We start from the raw sequence: 14,328 nt of genomic DNA, 5'->3' as shown, positions 1-14,328 counted from the left end.
AAATGCAGCTACACACTTCAGTTATGGCTAGTGTCTTTCCTTAGCCATGGATGCAATTTGACAGAAACTGATACAATTTTGGTGCTTTTCTAGCCTATTACAATAGTAGATCCTGAGATATACCTGCTCTCTGCAGGTCTTGTCATGGCAATACTTTAATATCCCTTGGACATGAATCTCCTTCTTCTGGATGCCCTTAGAGCAAACATCAGGAAAGACAGTGTAAATTAGAAACCACCTTTTCCTATGTTGTTCTTCCTGCTTTAAATTTGGTTTCTTGGGAGTTTGCTTTCATTTCTAATAAAGAGCCATGTTCTAAGCATGGAACAATTCCCACTTATAGTTATTAAGAGTATCTGGCCTCTTTCTCAGCTCCGGGCCTCTCAACCTCATGGTATTGCCAAAATGTTGCTTCCTAACAAGCTGACTTTGAACAAGCTGGACGTGAAGGGGAAGCAGGTCGTGATGACGGTGGACTTCAATGTTCCTATGAAGAACAACCAGATAACAAATAACCAAAGGATCAAGGCTGCTGTTCCAAGCATCAAACTCTGCTTGGACAATGGAGCCAAGTCAGTTGTCCTTCTGAGCCACCTGGGTCAGCCTGATGGTGTTCCCATGCCTGACAAGTACTCCTTAGAGCCAGTTGCTTCAGAACTCAAGTCTCTGCTAGGCAAGGATGTTCTGTTCTTGAAGGATTGTGTGGGCCCAGAAGTTGAAAATGCCTGTGCCAAACCAGCGGCTGGGCTGTCATCCTGCTGGAGAACCTCCACTTCCATGTAGAGGAAGAAGAGAAGGGAAAAGATGCTTCTAGGAACAAGGTTAAAAATTGATGCTTTCTGAGCCTCACTGTCCAAACTAGGAGATGTCTAGAGATGTCAGTGATGCTTTTGAGAATGCACACCAAGCCCACAGCTCCATGGTGGGTGTGAAGCTGACACAGAAGGCTGGTGGATTTTTGATGAAGAAGGAGCTGAACTACTTTGCCAAGGCTTTGGAGAGTCCAGAGCAACCCTTCCTGGCTATCTTGAGAGGAGCTAAAGTTGCAGACAAGATCCAGCTGATCAATAATATGCTAGACAAAGTCAATGAGATGATCATTGGTGGTGAAAAGGCTTTTACCTTCCTTAAGGTGCTCAACAACATGGACATTGGCACATTTCTGTATGATGAAGAAGGAGCCAAGATTGTCAAAGATCTCATGTCCAAAGCTGAGAAAAATGGTGTGACGATTACCTTGCCTGTTGACTTTGTCACTGCTGACAAATTTAATGAGAATGCCAAGACTGGTCAAGCTACTGTGGCCTCCGGTATACCTGCTGGCTGGCTGGGCTTGGACTGTGGTACTGAAGAGCAGCAAGAAATATGCTGAGGCTGTGGCCCCGAGTTAAGCAGATTGTTTGGAATGGTCGTCTTGGGCTATTTGAATGGGAATCCTTTGCCAGGGGAACCAAGTCACTCATGGATGAGGTGGTGAAAGCCACTTCTAGGAGTTGCATCACTAGGGTGCATCTAGGTTGGTAGAGACACTGCTACTTGATGTGTCAAATGTAACACAGAGGATAAAGTCAGCCATGTGAGCACTGGGGGCTGTGCCAGTCTAGATAGAGCTCCTGGAAGTTAAAGTCCTACCTGGGGTGGATGCTCTCAGCAATGTTTAGTATTGTTCTGCCTTTGGTTCCTGTGCACAGCCCCTAAGTGAACCTAGTGCTTTCCGAATCTCCATTTGGTGTTAGTGCAAGATTCACCAAGATGCAGCACCAGGAACCCTTAAACAGTTGCACAGCATCTCAGCTTGTCTTTACTGCATCGGAATTTGTCTACATTCTTCAAGATCCCATTTCAATTCCTTAGAGACTAAAACCATTGTGCATTGTAGAGGGCATCTATTTATATTCTGCCTGTGAAAGGAAGTGAGCTGTACAAGTTTAGCTCTCTTTGATGTATGTAGCCTCTGGTTAGCTTTGTCACTCACTGTTCATGACTCAGCATGGAAATATGATGAAACTCCAGCTGTAAACAATAAAGATGTCCACTGTGTGTGTGGGGGGGGGGGGAGAGTATCTGTCAGCAAGTACTTCTTGGCATTCATAAAAGTGTCTAGGTTTGGTGTCTGTATATGGTATGGATCCACAGGTGGGACAGTCTCTGGATGGCCTTTCCATCAGTCTTGTGAAGGCTTGGTACCCCAGGGTAGGAGAATGGCAGGGCACTGAAGTGGGAGTAGTTAGGTGGGTGTGCGAGCACTCTCATAAAAACAGGGGGAGGAGAGATAGTATAGGGGCTTTGCAGAGGGAAAACCAGGAAAGGGGATAACTTTTGAAATGTAAATAAAGAATATATATATATATATATATATATATATATATATATATATATATATATATGCACAGACCATGTGATAATTTAAATTAATCTTTCTTCATAAGCTAATATGTTGTAGGCATATTTTTCAATTGTTGAAGCAACTAAAATATAAAAAAATAAAAACAATAAACCTGTAACCTGTAACTATATTCATAAGATGATTATACTGCTTTTAGAAGTGAATGCAATTTACTCTAGTCTATGTAGTTTTTTAGTGCAGTGACTGACACAAAGCCTTTTCCAGAACTTCAAGAAACAGCAGTCCCAGTGTGCCTAGTCCAAAAATAAAAAGTAAAAGTAAACAAATACAAAACAAAACACAAACAAACAGACAAAAATCCCACAAAAACAAAGAAACAAAACGAAAACCAAAGGGATGCCTTTCTTCAATTCCCATTATTGTCTCTTGCATTCTCCTTGGTAGTCTGAATACCAATAACTCTTTCATTAGACAGTTGTACCATTCTAATGGATTATTTGTTGGAAAAGTTACATCTTCTACTATGGTAATAAATGAAAATGCATAGATTTCTAACAGTCACATTTCCTATGCTGCATCATATCATCATCTGAGCTTATATTCCTTTTGGCTAGTGTTTATATTTAAGAAGTATTTGTAACTAAGAAAATTGCTGCTTTAGAAAGAAACATGAAATGTCTTCTTCAAAAACATAAAAGTCTAAACATATTATGCTAAATGCCCTATGAAACATAGTATAGAGTCAGACTCTGTGACTCACGTGAGTAACTTGGTTTTATTCACAATAGTGTGCATATCTGATTACTCTTTTCCAATTTTGTTGCATGTCTTCCTGTGACAACAGCAGGCAATGATATGGAAATACGAGTAAAGGATACAACTTTAGAACAACAACTTAAAGTGTTTAATGAACTATAAACAGCTTCCACTGTTTAAATGTCAACAAGCAAAGCAATGGCCAAGAACAGCAAGGAAGGAAGAGAAAAGAGTGCAGTATATAATTAGAGCTATCAGGGATCCTGGGGTGCATATAGAAGGCAGCTACTAAAAGAGAGATGCTCACTAAATCTTCTACAAAAAATAAAGCATGAAGCTACATTGGCCCTTTAAGAGGAAATACATAAAAGCACATTTATATCAGCTTGGTGCCAGCATGCAGGCAACAAAAGTCCATTATGCCCAATGGATGGTTTCTATTATGTGCAATAACATCTATATTATACATCACACTGATGGGTTCATCGCAGTGTCACCTACACAGTGTTTAAGTAAAATGCTATGGAGAAATGGATCCTTTCTGAGCACTCAAAAGTGCTTGATAGGAAATGCTCTCTTCAGTATGGTGCTACCACCACTCCCCAAAAAAGTTTTGTCAGTAAATGCATATACATACCTCATGGAGCTCTGTTCAAGATTGATCTCTTTTATTTTTATATTTATGATATTTAAGTAATTTCTTTTATTATTATATTACATTTACATTTCAGATTTTATCCCCTTACCCCATCCCCCCACCACCCAGGAACCTCCTATCCCATCCCCCCTACTCCTGCTTCGATGAGGATGTGTCCCCATTTACCTCCCAATACCACCTCCCCCCAATTCCCCACTCAAATTCACCCCTACTCGGTGTTCAGACTTCATGGGACCCAGGATCTCCTCTCCCACATATGCTCAACAAGGGCATCCTCTCATACAAATATAGCTGGAGTCATGGGTCTCTCCCTATGTGTTCCCGGGCTGGTGGTTTAGACGCTGGGGAGCTCTGGTTGGTTGGTATTGTTGCTCTCCTCATGGGGCCACAAAGCCTTTCAGCTCCTTCAGTCTTCTCTCTAACTTCTCCATTGGGAAGATCAGATCAGTAGTTAGCTGTGAGCATCTGCCTCTAAATATGTCAGACTCTGGCAGACCTCTAAGGAGACAGCTATATCAGGCTCCTGTCAGCATATACTTCATGACATTCAGATCAGTGTCTACCTTTGGTGACTGCACATGAGATGAATGCCCAGGTGGAATGGTCTCCAGATGGCCCCTCCTTCAGTTTCTCTCACACACTTAGTCTCCATATTTGCTTCCCTGAGTATTTTGTTACTCCTAAGTAGGACCGAGGCACCCACACTTGGTCTTCATTCTTCATGAGCTTCATGTAGTCTGTGAGTTGAATCTTGGCTATTTCAAGCTTTTGGGTTAATATCCACTTATCACTGAATAAATACCATGTGTGTTCTTTTGTGATTGGGTTACCTCATTCAGGATGATATTTTCTAGTTTCATCCATTTACCTAAGAATTTCTCAAATTCATTATTTTTAATAGCTGAGTTATAATCTATTGTATAAATGTACTACATTATTTGTATCCATTCCTCTGTTGAAGGACATCTGGGTTCTTTCCAGGTTCTGGCTATTATAAATAAGGCTGCTATGAACAGAGTGGAGCATATGTCCTTGTTATATGTTGGAGCATCTTCTTGGTATATGCCCAGGAGTGGTATAGCTGCATCCTCAGGTAATGCTAAGTCCAATTTCCTGAGGAAAAGCCAGACTGATTTTCAGAGTGGTTGTACCAGCTTGCAATCCACCAACAATGGAGGAGTGTTCCTCTTTATCCATATCCTCGCCAGCATCTACTATCACTTGAGTTTTTGATCTTACCCATTCTGACTGGTGTGAGGTGGAATCTCAGGGTTGTTTTGATTTGCATTTCCCTAATGAATAAGGATGTTGAGCATTTCTTAAGGTGTTTCTCGGCCATTCGAGTATCCACAGTTAAGAATTCTTTGTTTAGCTCTGTACCCCATTTTTAATACGGTTATTTGGTTGTCTGGAGTCTAATTTCTTGATTTCTTTGTATATATTAGATAGAGCCAATATATTGTATATTTATATATATTGGATGAGCCCTCTATCAGATGTAAGATTGGTCTTTTCCCAATCTGTTGGTTGCCCTTTTGTCCTATTGACAGGGTCCTTTGCCTTACAGAAGCTTTGCAATTATATGAGGTCCCCATTTGTCAATTTTTGATCTTAGAGCATAAGCCATTGGTGTTCTGTTCAAGAACTTTTCCCCTATGCCTAGGGGATTCGAGGGTCTTCCCCACCTTCTCTTTTATTAGTTTCAGTGTAGCTGGTTTTACGTGGAGGTCCTTTATCCACTTGGACTTGAGCATTGTTCAAGGGGATAAGAATGGATTGATTTGCATTTTTCTACATGCTGACTTCCAGTTGGACCAGCACCATTTGTAGAAAATGCTGTCCTTCTTCCACTGGATGGTTTTAGCTCCTTTATCAAAGATCAAGTGACCATAGGTGTGTGGGTTCATTTCTAGATCTTCAATTCTATTCCATTGATCTTCCAGCCTGTCTCTGTACCAATACCATGCAGGGTTTTGTTTTCTTTTGTTTTGTTTTATTTTGTTTTGTTTTGTTTTTTATCACTATTGCTCTGTAATACAACTTGAGGTCAGGGATGGCGATTCCCTCAGAATTTCTTTTATTGTTGAAAATAGTTCTCGCTATCTTGGGTTTTTTGTTATTCCAAATGAACTTGCAAATTGCTCTTTCTATCTCTATGAAGAACTGATTTGGAATTTTGATGAGGATTGCATTGAATCAATAGATTGCTTTTGGCAAGATGGCCATTTTTACTAAATTAATCCCGCCAATCCAGGAGCATGGGAGATTTTTCCATCTTCTGAGATCTTCTTCGATTTCTTTCTTCAGAGATTTGACATTCTTGTCATACAGATCTTTCACTTGCTTGGTTAGATTCACACCAAGATATTTTATATTATTTGTGACTATTATGAAGTGTGTCATTTCCCTAATTTCTTAGCCTGTTTGTCTTTTGAGTAGAGGAAGGCTACTGATTTGTTTGAGTTGATTTTATCTCCAGCCACTGAAGTTATCAGGTTTAGGAGTTCTCTGGTGGAAGTTTTAGTGTCACTTAAGTATACTATCACATCATCTGAAAATAGTGAAATTTTGGCTTCTTCCTTTCCTATTTATATCCCTTTGACTTCCTTTTGTTGTCTAATTGTTTTGGCTAGGACTTCCAGTACTATATTGAATAGGTAGTGTTAGAGTGGACAGCCTTGTCTAGTGCCTGATCTTAATGGGATTGCTTCAAGTTTCTATCCATTAAGTTTGATATTGGCTACTGGCTTGCGGTATATTGCTTTTACTATGTTTAGGTATGTGCATTGAATTCCTGATCTTTCCAAGACTTTTAATATGAAGAGATATTGAATTTTGTCAAATTCTTTCTCAGCATCTAGTGAGATGATCATGTGGTTTTTTTTCTTTGAGTTTGTTTATGTAGTGGATTACATTGATGGATTTCTGAATATTGAACCATCCCTGCATTCCTGGGATAAAGTCTACTTGATCATGAAGAATGATTGTTTTGATGTGTTCTTGGATTTGGTTTGCGAGAATTTTATTGAATATTTTTGCATCAACATTCATAAGGGAGATTGATCTGAACTTCTCTTTGTTGGGTCTTTGTGAGGTTTAGTTATGAGCATAATTGTAGCTTCATAGAATGAATTAGGTAGTGTTCCTTCTGTTTCTATTCTGTGGAATGGTTTGAAGAGAATTGGTATTAGGTCTTCCTGGATCATCTGATAGAATTCTGTACTAACACCATCTGGTCCCAGACTTTCTTTGGTAAGGATGCTTTTAATGACCGCTTCTATTCCTTTAAGGGTTAAGGGACTGTTTAGATGGTTTTCTGCTCCTGATTTAATTTTGGTCCTGGTATCTATCTAGAAAATTGTCCATTTCATTCAGATTTTCCAATTTTGTTGAGCATAGGCTTTTGTAGTAGAATGTGATGATGTATTTTTTTTAATTTCTTCAGTTACTGTTGTTATGTCTCCTTTTTCAGTTCTGATTTTATTAATTTGGATACTGTCTCTGTGCCCTTTGGTTAGTTTTGCTAAGTGTTTATCTATCTTGTTTATTTTCTCAAAGAACCAGCTCCTGATTTTGTTGATATTTTGTATAGTTCTTTCTGTTTCTATTTGGTTGATTTCAGCCCTGAGTTTGATTATTTCCTGACTTCTATTACTCTTGGGTGTATTTGCTTCATTTGTTCCTAAGCTTTCAGGTGTGCTGTCAAGTTGTTAGTGTATATTCTCTCCAGTTTCCTTTTGTAGGCACTTTTGTAGAGCTATGAGTTTTCCTCTTAGCACTGCTTTCATAGAGTCCCAGAAGTTTTGGTATGATGTGTCCTCATTTTCATTAAATTCTAAAATTTTTAAATTTGTTTCTTCATTTCTTCCTTGACCAAGTCTTCAATGTGTAGAGCGTTGTTCTGTTGCCACGTGAATGTGAGCTTTCCATTGTTTTTTCATTATTGAGGGCCAACCTTAGTCTGTGATCTGATAGGATGCGAGGGATTATTTCAATCTTTTGGTATCTGTTGGAGCCTGTTTTGTGACCAATTATATGGTCTATTTTGGAGAAGGTACCATGAGGTGCTGAGAAAAAGGTATATTCTTTTGTTTTATGATGAAAAGCATACATTGCACCTCACACAGTAATAGTGGTGGATTTCAACACCCCACTCTCAACAATGAACAGATCATGGAAACAGAAACTAAACAGAGACCCAATGAAACTAACAGAAGTTAAGTAATTTCAAATTTGGTACACATGAGTCATGTTGGGGTTATACAGAGATATCTTGGAGCATTAATTATAGTTTGCTTTTGACTCTAGGAAGATGCTGTGAAAAGAGAAAAAAAAATCTATGCCCAAACTCTTTATGTGATTAGTAGCCATTTGAGATTTCTCTTTTGAGAATTTTCTGTTTAACTCTGTACCCCATTTTTAATTGGGTTACTTGGTGTTTTGGAGTCTAACTTTTTGAGTTCTTGGTATATTTTGGATATTAGCTCTCTATCAGATGTAGGGTTAAGTGAAGAGCTTTTCCCAACCTTGCCATTGATGCCCCAGAGAAGAAGGGTGCTAGTGGCGGTGATATAAGGATGGGTGGGCAAGCTGGAAATCACCCACTCAAAGGTAGAGAATGGAGAGAATGGGTGAAGAATTCAGGGAGGAGGGATCGTGAAGGGGCAACATTGGTAATGTAACTAAATTAAATAATTTAATAAAGATTAAAAAACAATGCCTGAGCTGTAAAAAAATAAAAGAAGTATTTTTTAAAAAAATGTGGAAAAACTAAGAAAGAAAGAAAAAACAAACAAACAAAGAAAGAAGCAAAGAAAGAGAGAAAGAAAAGAGAATGATTCCTTTAATATTCACTTTAATTTTTGAGGAATAAGAAAATGCCAGAGAATGTCTCTGAGCACATAAATAACTAAAGTTAGAATTTTTAAATATCTTAATTTTCCAATTCACGTAATTCTCAGGAAATTTCATTTAATCGATTAATATATGATGATTTCTACATTGAATTTTAATCTTGGTAGGTGTAGGAAGCAGGAATAAAATAACAAACTATGCATTAAGATATTAGAAGTGAAAAGTATCAGAGAAGAAATAAGACAAATGTAGAAGTGGGAAAAAATAAAATTCCTTTACAGAAAGGTTTATTTGAGTTAATCCCCAGTTATCTATTTTTAGTTCTTTGGTCTTATGTACATACAATCCAGATGTATAAGAAACATATTTTGGTTAAGTTTGAAAACTGTAATATCTTAGGTTTTCTTATATATGTATTAAGCATATACATGTGGCTGCACTTAAATAATATTAAGGGGTTACATTCTTGCACATCACAGGGGAACTTTTAGCATGAAAATTAGAACTCTTCTATGATTTATTTGATATATTCATAAGCACCAATCTTGACCAAGACAAGTAATTGTAACCTGATGTAAACTTGTGCATTACTGACATATTATTTTCAGTCTTGGTTAATATAAGGTAGGTTTTAGTATTACCATGTGTTCTTCTAGAAAAATCTTTATCAATTATACACAAAGCAAAGCAAAAGCAAAAAACAAACAATACCAAAAAATGTACTTGAAACACTCATTCATAAATTATTTTACTCATAAGCATTGCACCTACAAAACCAAGACAGGATCAAATTTAATGCTCTAAAGACTAGTAATAATTGGGCCAGACATCAAAAGGTTCTTTAAATATTCATTTGTTATGAAGACTCATAGCATTAACTATTAGCCACTGAAAAATACGAGAAGCCTAAATTTATAGACATAAACATAAGTATTTAGAAGTCAGTTTGGCAACATTACTGTTCACAGAAACAGCAAGAATGGGTTTCCTCAAGGGTTTATGGGCTCCCTGGGTTTGGGGTTTGACTGGCTTTACAAAATCAGACATAGAGTTCCTTCTGTGGAGCAACTGTAATTGGCATCCACAGAAACCTATTCCATGACAAGTCAGGAACATCATGGAAAAAGACGCAAAAGTAATTTAAGAGCCAGAGAGCAGAGCAAAGAGCTATGGGATGCTGTCTTCTGGATATGACATTGTGTCAATACACAGCAGCTGCAGTTGCTTGCACAAGACCTATAAATAATCAAGCTAGTCAAAGTTTATCATGGATAGCAGATGGGTTCCTGAAGCACCACCTATAACAGAAAAATTACTGACATTAAATTGTTGCTGAGGGAAGGAGAGCAACTTTCTTTAGTAATGTGTTTATTGGTAGGTTGCCCATGTCCCAGTGGACAGTCCCATACTCATGCACAAAGAATCAGCACAAATTATTGAACATGGTGTTTTAATAATAGTAAATAATAAAGGTATGAATTCATGAAAGATATACATAGAATCACAAGGAGGGGTAGAGGAAGATAGAATGTGGTAAATATGATCAAGTTACATTGTATACATCCAAGAATTTTTCAAAAATATTTTTAATTTACATATTGTGGAAATTATCAAAACAGTATGCTTAGCTCATATACTGCCGTTAGAGAAAAGCCTAAATAGTTTAAATGTGAAAGCAAAGTGATAAATGTATAATCTCTAATGAGTTATGGAGAATAGATGAATTGAGGAGGGTTGCATGAACTTTTGAAGGCTTACTAAACTTAGCTGGAAATTGAGGGTACCATACCATACAAGACACCTACTTAAATAGTTTAAACAAGTTCATTCAGATTCATTTATTATTCATTTGAATTTTGTGGTAGTGTATTTTGACTTTTCAAGAGCCTTAAGCTCTTTCCAGATACTGAAGTATATTTTTTGTGCACTAAAGATAACTTTATTAAACTTCTAAATGTTCTAAACATCACGTGGATCCTTAGAAAGTGTTTAGATTCTTCCACACTGTTTAATGGGTCAAAAATAGTCCCATATGAAATACTATATTAGTTTATTTTCTTTGGTTGCATTCATTTTTAATGAAATTTTGTCTGTTTCATGTGCAGCTATATGTGAAATAAATGAGCATTAAATGTGCTATGTCACCTTGAAATGCAATGTATCTGCTTTAGTTTACCATCCTGTTCAACTCAGAGTCAGGTTTGTGTGCCCCATTACAGGATTTTGTGCATCGATCCATGCTCATCAGTGTCAATAAGTAAAACAACTGAATTGAGAATGAAAATGTTAATTGGCTGCTGCCTGAAGTACTTATAAGATCGTTGTGGGTTTTGTACAATTTCTGTGCAAAATTAATCATTCTTTAACAATAAATAAAATATTAATATTTTGATATGTTAATGATGCTTGAGACATGTTTTAAAAGTTGATAAAATGTAAAACCAATTCACCATTCAGTTACAAACCTACAGCTCTCTCCTCATACTGAAGGGGTAAGCACTTCATGTCTGAATTACCCCCTGGGAATAATCAGTATTATTTGGACCTCTAATGTTATTTTAATATTGAAGGGTTGGCTTAATTCAACATATTTTCATTTTAAAGTTATAATGACTACACCTGCTCACTTAAAAATTAGCACCTAGTTAGGCAGTTTTCAATACCCTAATCATCCTTTGATTGTCTCTCCTCATATCACAGACAGTTCACCTGCTCTTCATCTAAACTCAAATGTTTCCTGTTTACACATTTGAAAACACTGAAAGATGATAATATTTAGAAAACAAAAAACTGAAACCTACATCCAAATGTATTATTTATATAATTATTCTCTAATTAAAGTAATTATAGTTTGTGAAAAATTAGGTTATTTTAAACTTTCATTTAGAGATTTCTCATGGAATAGACTATGAACATTTAAAGTTCCCCGCTCACACACACAGACGCATTTAAAGTTATCAATGATGTTATCTGCACTGTAAACAAATGTTACTTTCATATCTAAGGATTTAAAACCTGCTATTTCTTTTTAGAAACAAATATACAGCAGGAAGCCAAATAGTGAGATTAATGCTATAGAAGAGATTACCCAGATTAGATTCTGGGAAATCTCTAATCCTCTATAATTTCAACAGCAACAGTAAGAAAAAAGGTCACAGCTCTGTCTTGCTGAGCTGCACACTAGTACTGAGGATAGGTGGCCATGTTGTATAAAAATAGTACAATTCCAGCATTTCCTATAAGACTGGGTCAGTGGCAGATGAGGCCAGGAGATGTAAGTGTGCTTGAGGATGTGCAGAAGAAATGAAATTTTCAAAGCGGTCCTGACAAGCACTCACAGTTGGGTTTTCATTATCTTCAGTGAAAAGGCATAGCAGTCAGCTTTTTGCTATACAGGGCCAACCACATGCCTGAGCTTTGTATGATTTCAAAGTGGAGAGCACAGTTTGTGTCCACTTTTTCATTCTAAATATCCTATTCAATATTTATTTTTCTTTTCTATACTTTTAAGCAGATTTTTCCCAACCACAGTGAGCTCACATTGCCCTTTAGGAGCATTAGCTAGGAATCATTAAAAAGTCCCTGAACCATCTTCAGAAGCTTCTTTAAAGATACACTTCAAATCAAATCACAAAAGTTATATTTTCTCCATGGTTTTGATAACATGTTATGAGTAAAAGTAGAAGGTACTGAGAATACATTCATGTGGCGTTCAGAGACAGATGTTATATCCTATGATGCACTCTGAATTTTTAAATAGCCAGTTTTAGTGATGAAGAGGGGGGTAAAAAAATCAAGGTTACCTCATTGACTTTAAACCTTGACCATTACCATGAAATTAGAGAACAAATAAATGGGGACAAAATTTGTATGTCTTCAAACCCTTAGTGTTCATTATACTCTAGTATTATCACCTCAGTAATACACAAAGAAAAAAGTGTTCATGTATCTTCTTATTCCTGCAGCCTCAATAATTGTAGTCATTTGATTCTCAAGCTACTGATATTAATGGATATGGAATGCCAGAGATAAGAGGTAGGAAAGACTAAGTAGTCAGTGTTGCATTATACTCATCTTCTGCATCTTCTGTGTTCATTTTCTCAAACCATTCTATATTTGCCATTAATCAATGTGACTTTCCACAGTTTCATATAAGCCATAAATGAGGCAACAGGGGCTTGAAGTACCATGGTCTCTTTCCCTCCAAACATTCATGGTATTATTCTCTGTCACAGAAGTAGCTTCCCACTTATAATCTTTCACACCACACACATAAACTACCATGATTACACTTCAAGAACTAAACGTACATTGTCTGCAAAACACCTTTTGTGAAAATGTTATTTACCATTATCAGAGGTAAGAAGTATATTGAAAGAATACAAAACTGTCCCACGCCAATGGCAAAAAATGTTTAACCTAGAGGAAAAAAAAACAAATACAAAACAACAACAACAACAAGAAATACAGTACTATAGTGCTGATTAATCATCCTGAGAATTTGGATCTTAACTGCTCTACTGTATGCTTTTGTTAACAGCATTTAATTTTAAGATTTATTTTTATTTTAAAATATGTGTGTGTGTGTGTGTGTGTGTGTGTGTGTGTGTGTGTGTGTGTGTGTGTGTATTAGTGAAGGTTCCCCTAAAGGCCAGAGACAATGGAATTTCCTGAGACTGGAATTACAAGCAATTATGAGGTACCCCACATTTATGCTTAGAACTGTACTCTGATCTTCTGCAAGAGCAGTTTGATGTCATAAGCATTTAGCTATCTCTTCAGCCTGTTTCAACAGCTTTTAAAGAGACATTGAGGATTAAGTGCTTGGTGCACCAAATATGTGTATAGGTTAGTCCCTTATTATCAAAGAGCAGCATAGACTAGTTGTGGAATGCTATCCTCTAGTATGACAAGGCTTTTAATATCATGAAATTTCACTGGGTGTGATTATTCTGAAAAACACTGCACACGATTGGGCCTGCTAATATTCCATTCTAGGGGAAAGGTTCACAAGGCTTGCTGCTTCCAAGCATACCTAAGTAACTGCCAAGTGTGTAGGGAAAATCCTTTCTGTAGAAGTACCCCTCATCCATAGGGGAAATCATGTATTTGTTCTCCTTTATCCCATGTCTGGAGAGGAGACTTTAGTTCGTTATCTGCAGATAGACAAAATGTACCTCTAATCCAAATAACTATTTTCTCAATAGCATAGATAGCATGTAGTGTCTTTCAAGAAAGAGAAAACTACTTGAATCTGAGACCACCAACAGAGCAGTGAAATAACTTTGCACTGACCCTTCTTTTAGGTTTGCCTTAAGTATCTTATATCCATGAACTTGAGACATAAGCCCTTAGAAGTTCTATAACATGGTAATTTGCCAGGTCTTTTTCAAATGATATAAAATGGTATGCTTTTAAAAAAATAAAATAAGCATTACATCTTTTTATTTACTTACCAACTCCTTATTTTAAATTTCCTTGAGAGTTTCAGGGGTTTTTATTTGGATATTTTATTTATTTACAATACAGATGTCATCCCTTTACCCCATTCCCCCCCCCCAGAACACCCTATCTCATTTCCCCTCCTCATGTTTGCTTTTATACCATTTTAATTACATGCATGTATTAAGGTCAGTTGTAGGTTAAGGGTCTAGCAATAAAATAGATGCAAATAGTCAAGGAACAAGCAAGACAATAAACACAAATAGTCAAA

The 14,328-nt window shown here is 36.8% G+C and overlaps 1 pseudogene; it reads left to right on the top strand.

Moving 5' to 3' along the window:
- The first annotated feature begins 405 nt into the window (after window positions 1-405).
- On the top strand, window positions 406-1,789 carry LOC117707222 (phosphoglycerate kinase 1 pseudogene; annotated as a pseudogene).
- Window positions 1,790-14,328: the final 12,539 nt, after the last annotated feature.

The sequence above is a fragment of the Arvicanthis niloticus genome, chromosome 4 (genome assembly GCF_011762505.2).
Source record: "Arvicanthis niloticus isolate mArvNil1 chromosome 4, mArvNil1.pat.X, whole genome shotgun sequence".
Taxonomy (NCBI): domain Eukaryota; kingdom Metazoa; phylum Chordata; class Mammalia; order Rodentia; family Muridae; genus Arvicanthis; species Arvicanthis niloticus.
This window is presented reverse-complemented; position numbering and strand designations above follow the sequence as displayed.